General features: G+C 33.6%; 1 protein-coding gene across 5 annotated transcripts in view; it reads right to left on the bottom strand.

Moving 5' to 3' along the window:
• LOC138329231 (soluble guanylate cyclase 88E-like) overlaps positions 1–6,344 on the bottom strand; it is a 317,936-nt gene that overhangs the window by 21,021 nt on the left and 290,571 nt on the right. Inside the window, exon 1 of one of the 5 annotated variants that reach the window (XM_069276064.1) lies at positions 4,394–4,442. The exons of the other annotated variants lie outside the window; for them this stretch is intronic. The gene's annotated coding sequence lies outside the window, so the exon portion shown is untranslated. Of the gene's footprint in view, positions 1–4,393; positions 4,443–6,344 lie in introns of those variants that run through there. 5 annotated transcript variants of the gene reach the window in all.

The raw sequence follows: 6,344 nt of genomic DNA, 5'->3' as shown, positions 1-6,344 counted from the left end.
TATATATTAGAGTAGAAATGATATTTTGCAGTTTTTGCCTGCAAGTCACAGGTTTGTAAATCTTAATTTAGAAAAAGATGAAAAATTGAAGTAGGTCGCAAAACATTTGTTCTATTTTACATTTGAATAAGAAAATTTACATTTTACAATAATTTGCTAGCTTGACATTGATGTTTATTTAGTACTGCATTTGGATCTTGATATGATCAGGTTAATATGATTACATCCTAAGGTCATATGGGCTGGGTAATGAGGATAAATTAGGTCATATTCAATTAATGATATCATCGTCTTTAACTAAACATCTTCTGTTTCTTTTTTCAATGTTTAAAGCAGGTTGTTATTAAAGTTTGTTTTAGGAGAGAAATTCATGCAGCATCCACACTGAAGGTAGGATGTTAGAATTGTGCCTAATGTTCCACTACATAGTAAAACGCGACTCAAGTAGGGTCTTAATCTCTTGGCTTCCTAAATCAAAATACTTTCATTTTCAATCATTTGATAGTGTGAGATTGATATAAATCATTTGTGGACCTAGACCCAATCTGTATAAGACGAATACGTCCAAGGGTCACGGGAAATAAATTATGATTGTATCGTCTGTTGGTTGGGTTGTTTGATGGAAAGGGAGGGTGGGCTTTCATAAATCTTTTAGTAATCAATCTGATTGCAATACATATCGTTGAGCCGAGGATATGACAACATTAGAAATCTTTTGTGATTGATCACTTTCATCACCCAAAGCTTCTGAGTGATCCAATTTGTGGTGGGAGCCATTTCTATTATAAAAACATAATTTTTTTATCCCTTTAGTATTTTGACGTAAGTGTAGTGACGTAAAGGCTTTTGAATGTACCTATAAGAAAAAGCCTTGAGAGTGAAATTCTAAAAGTTTGCAGGTTATCAGAACGGATCTCTGTCTGGGATGTTGTAAGATTGGTTATGTAATAGACTTGAGATAGAAATCTGTATTGCCAGCATATACATATAGTGTACTGCATGATATTCAGTGTGTTGCTCCTCCCATTCGGATTTAAATATATCAGGAATCTATATCAACAACTATACACACACATCAATATTGTGATGGGAGTTGCCGTCCTGGAGTCAGCTCGCTCTCCGAGCTGAACTTCAACTTCTTTGTTAATATCTCTCAACAGTCTAATTCCTTGAAGGTGAGAGAAAGAATAATACCTGCTGCACCTTTTGCATGACGTAAAAGGCGGCTAACTTTAGGGCATTATCTGTTTTCTTCCTAACTAACTTTCTTCTTCCTAAAGTCTCCCGTGACACCACCTCTCTTTTGGACTTCAGTTGAGCGCTCGCCCCTGTAAGTTAAGCTATGGATTCTGTACCCTGGTCAAAATACACCATAGTCTATAAAAGTGGTAGTTTCTACTCCTGCCTAGCGCTCAGCATTAAGGAAGAATGACGACTGGTTCGGTCGTTGTCAGTATAACGTGACCGGGTAGGATGTGTTGCTTTGTGTCTTCGACGGCATGCTTCAGTGTTAAGCACTATAAAGAGACCAAGAGTTCCACTATACAAGAAGACACAACACGAATATACCGCAGTTTCCCAAAACACACACCATGCACCTCATACTCACTACATACCCCCATACATGGGAGGCCGTCCTTAAATGACCCTGTGTGTTTATTGAACGTTAATTTAATCAATTATTCCACTGTGGAATACATACGATAGGTGATGTATGGGATTCCACACAGAAACAGTTCAAAAGTGATCAAAATATTTATGGGAAACTAAGAGATAAAAGAAACTGCATTTCAGAGTTATCAAGATTGAAGTCTGCAATACCAATGAAATATAAACGAATATTACGCGAGGAAGATATCTTAAATGAGGAAAAATCTAATATTTTTGTGGATTCTGAATTGAATATAATTGATCGATATAATAAAATAATCGAATATAAAAATTTAAAACTCAAATCAGTAAGCATGAAACTTAACGGGAATAATAGACCCGATGTTGAAATGAAATGGGAGAACCTTTATCAAATACAATTTCAATGGAAAGATATCTGGTTAAATTGTTTTAATATATTAACATGTCTTAAGATTAAAGAATTTCAATGGAAATGTATCCACCAACTTATATATACAGAAAAAAAGATAATGAAATTCGGTAACTCAGATGGAAAATGTCATTTCTGCAAAGTCGAAAACGAATATATACAACATTTATTCTTCAGTTGTGCTTATACGAAACTTATTTTGGATTATATGGATACCATAATGAAAAACGTTGTACCTGAATATATTTCAGAAACACTAGATAAAGAAGAAATTGTTATTCTTGGTTATCCTTGTAAAAGTGGACTTGCTTTATTAATAAACACTTTTATTTGTATCATGAAGTGGACAATATGGAAATGCAGAAATGACATTAAACACAATAACAGACTTCCAAACACAGAAATTACAAAAATACAATTGAGGAAGCAACTTAAAAATGAGCTCTGGCTTTTTTGCAATTCTAAACAGAAAACAGTAGTAACTATTGATATTGTTTCCCAAATATGTGATAGTATACCCTAGTAATGGATATTTGAATAAGTATGTCACAAGTATAGCCTGCTACATTGCACTATGTGCAGTGGACTTTTGTTAGCAGGCCTGCATCTTAAGGAAAATTTTGTAATAAACTTTGTATAATTATGTCATGTGTAGCCTGCTATATGCACTATGTGCAGTGGACTCTTGTTTTTAGCAGGCATGCATGCTAAAGGAAATTGTGAAATAAATTAACACATTTCAGTTTGACGTAACTCGTAAACACCTCAAATTAAATATTATATCATATTAGATGATATTATGTCAGATGTTTGGTCTGTAACGATATATAACAGGCATGCTTCAGGCAGGGTAATTTTAGAAAATATGTAATACAACATTGCCATTGATATGTGATATAGAGTATTAAAAATCAAAAGAATAGTAATCACCGTGATGAGAAAATGAGAATAAAACACGGTATCAGCTATGCAAAATATGTAATATGCATTTGTATGTATGTATGTATGTATGTATGTATGTATGTATGTATGTATGTATGTATGTATGTATGTATGTATGTATGTATGTATGTATGTATGTATGTATGTATGTATGTATGTATGTATGTATGTATGTATGTATGTATGTATGTATGTATGTATGTATGTATGTGAGGGTGAGTGTATGTGAGGGTGTATGTACGGACTATGTATGTATGTATGCATGTATGCATGTATGTATGTATGTATGTATGTATGTATGTATGTATGTATGTATGTATGTATGTATGTATGTATGTATATATATATGTGTGTGTGTGTGTGTGTGTGTGTGTGTGTGTGTGTGTGTGTGTGTGTGTGTGTGTGTGTGTGTGTGTGTGTGTGTGTGTGTGTGTGTGTGTGTGTGTGTGTGTGTGTGTGTGTGTGTGTGTGTGTGTGTGTGTGTGTGTGTGCGGCATGTATGTATGTATGTATGTATGTATGTATGTATGTATGTATGTATGTATGTATGTATGTATGTATGTATGTATGTATGTATGTATGTATGTATGTATGTATGTATGTATGTATGTATGTATGTATGTATGTATGTATGTATGTATGTATGTATGTATGTATGTATGTATGTATCTATGTATGTGTGTATGTATGTATGTATGTATTTATGTATGAATTATGTATGTATGTATATACAGTATATAAGTGTGTACTGTATGCATTAGTTAAAATGTATATTGTATATTGTGTAGGTGTATGTGTTGAAGTAGAATAGATAAAATTCAGTTTAAAAAAAGGAAAATTTGCTGTTAGCTGGTGGTTAGTTGATTCTCTGCTGCTCTGAGTGAAAAAAAAAATTAATCAATTAAACAAACAAGTACCATTTTATTTAAAATTAGACTTATATATAATTTCGCTCCATCACGATGCTTTGCGATAGCTCCAGTACACACGTATCGTAGAGTATCGTAGTTGAGCGGAATTAGAATATACCTCGCATACACACAATACAGTTTAACAATTTTGTTAACCAGGTTTCCCCAAATAAACATAGGTCTATTAAATACAATTGAACTTTGTAAACTCGAACTTGTATAACTAAATACTCTCGAAAGTTTGTGTTGATTCCCACTAAACATTTTACTTTATATCCAAGTAAAACAAAGTTTAGATTAAGATCAGTCGAAGTGTAACCGCGGTCTCAACTTCGTATACACGAGGTTGGACTGTACCATAATGTGTGAAGTAAGACCACTCATCTTAGAGATGATTTACACATGCAGATACATAGATACATATAGCCAAAAACACACTCAATTATTATAGTATTCTATCTATGTAGCTAAACATACCCAGAGAACTAAATATACAGACCTTGTCAATTAAGCGTTAGATTATTTCCTGTTTACCTCGTCAGAATTTTAAGTCAATGTTTTACAGCATTAATATTGAGCTCACCTCGAGCTGGTGAATATATAGGAGCCCGGGAAGAGATAACACAGCATGTTTATTTAAATTCCACAGCTTCTTATGAAATGTGCTACGGCTCCACTGATCTAAAAATAAACCTAGCTATAGGCCATGTTTGAAAAACATACCAGATAAAAAAAGTCTAATTATGTTTTCGAAGCTATGTGTCTGTTATACAAAACTAAATATCAAACGGCCTTTGGGGAATACATAAGTTCTGATATATTACGACATGTTTCCCATTTTTGGTCCCATTCTTACTTTACCCCTGGGTGTTGTTATGACCAATGTGTCCACATTGTCAATCTGAGATCATAGTGTAAACCATCATGATGAAGGCCTTTACAATACTCATCTACCTCCGCGGACCGCGGATCAAGTTATGTTAGTTAAGAGGAGTTCAGAAGAACTTCAGTCTTGCTTTTTACCGTTTGGTCTATGAAGATGTACTGCAATCTCAGAATAAAACAGATTTATCTCGATACCCTGAAATACTGATATCTCCTTGTGTAGCACTTAAATATCTTGTCTGAATGTTTCATATTTCTCTCCACTGAAAATACTTATTTTCTTCCCAGTATACTTTATTGGAAAATATCCCCTAACTATGTCATATTTCCCTTGAATTGCATGTGATTATTTGTTTATCATTTTGTTTTCTTTTAGTAGCTATTATTATTACCCCCGTACTCCGTACAGTACATTATATCCTCTACGTTACACTGGATATCTCCTCTAATTTGAGTTTCTCATTGAGCTTGAATGAGTTATTTCCCTTAGTCATCTATGGTTGGTAATCCTTAAGACTAAGCTCATGTAGAATTTATTTACGGCTTATAAACCATCTTTGTATGGAGCTATTCAAAACTTCTAATTGCTTGTCAGCAGCCATTCAAATCAGTTTCACACATTCTGAAATTCTTATCAGTTTTGCAACAGATCCCACCCACATACAGCAAAATAACGCCAGACTGTATTCTCCACCACTGTCTAGTGTCTGTATGGTTAGCTTTATCAGAAACATCTATTATTAATACATATGAACTTCCCTTATATATATTTGACCAGATCATTTATACTATTTTAGAAATATTTTTAGCTTTGTCCTCTTAATAACAACGCAAATATACTTTTACTTATTCTAGTTATATGAAAAATAACTAAAATTCAAAATTGCATTCAATTCTTTGTGACGCTTTTATCGATTTTTCCAGATTGAATTCCTATAGAAGTCACAATTTATAAAAAAAAATCCAGTCAAATTGGAGTTTTAGCTATGTGACCCAAAGTGAACACACCACTAAACATGTTTACCGTAATGTGTCTTTGAACGCTGAGAAAACACACACTGTTTAGGTAGTGATTGTACAAGAACATCCCCTTACCAAACGGTTTTTTCTATGCAGGTAGTAAACAGCTATTTCAATGTCAAGGCTCACTTGATACAGAACTTTAACAGCCCCAATATTGCTCTACACTAATTAACCACTAAAGACAGTATTTTGAAGTCACAACTTTATTTATGGATTTTTTCTGTATGCTGAGCATATGCCCTCCTCCGTGAGGACAACAATAATAACCAGGGAGCCAGCTGACTCCATGACGCCTCATCCTTGTCAACTCCCATCAAAACATGGATGTAAATATTTATAATTGATGATTTGCCATAAAACATATATATACAGCTTTAATGTACATTTTATCTGGAAGATCAAATATTTGAGTTTTAAAAAGACCGTATTGAGTTAAGTTACAGTAAGTAATTGTTGTGTCTGTATAAATCAATTACGCTAGCTTTGTTATAATAGTCCTGTCAATGCTTGAGTAAGAGCGACCATGTGCAGGCGATTTAGTG

This window comes from Argopecten irradians, chromosome 8, assembly GCF_041381155.1.
Source record: "Argopecten irradians isolate NY chromosome 8, Ai_NY, whole genome shotgun sequence".
NCBI classification, from domain to species: Eukaryota; Metazoa; Mollusca; class Bivalvia; order Pectinida; family Pectinidae; genus Argopecten; species Argopecten irradians.
Note: the sequence above shows the minus strand (reverse complement) of the source record. Positions and strands in the feature narration are given on the sequence as shown.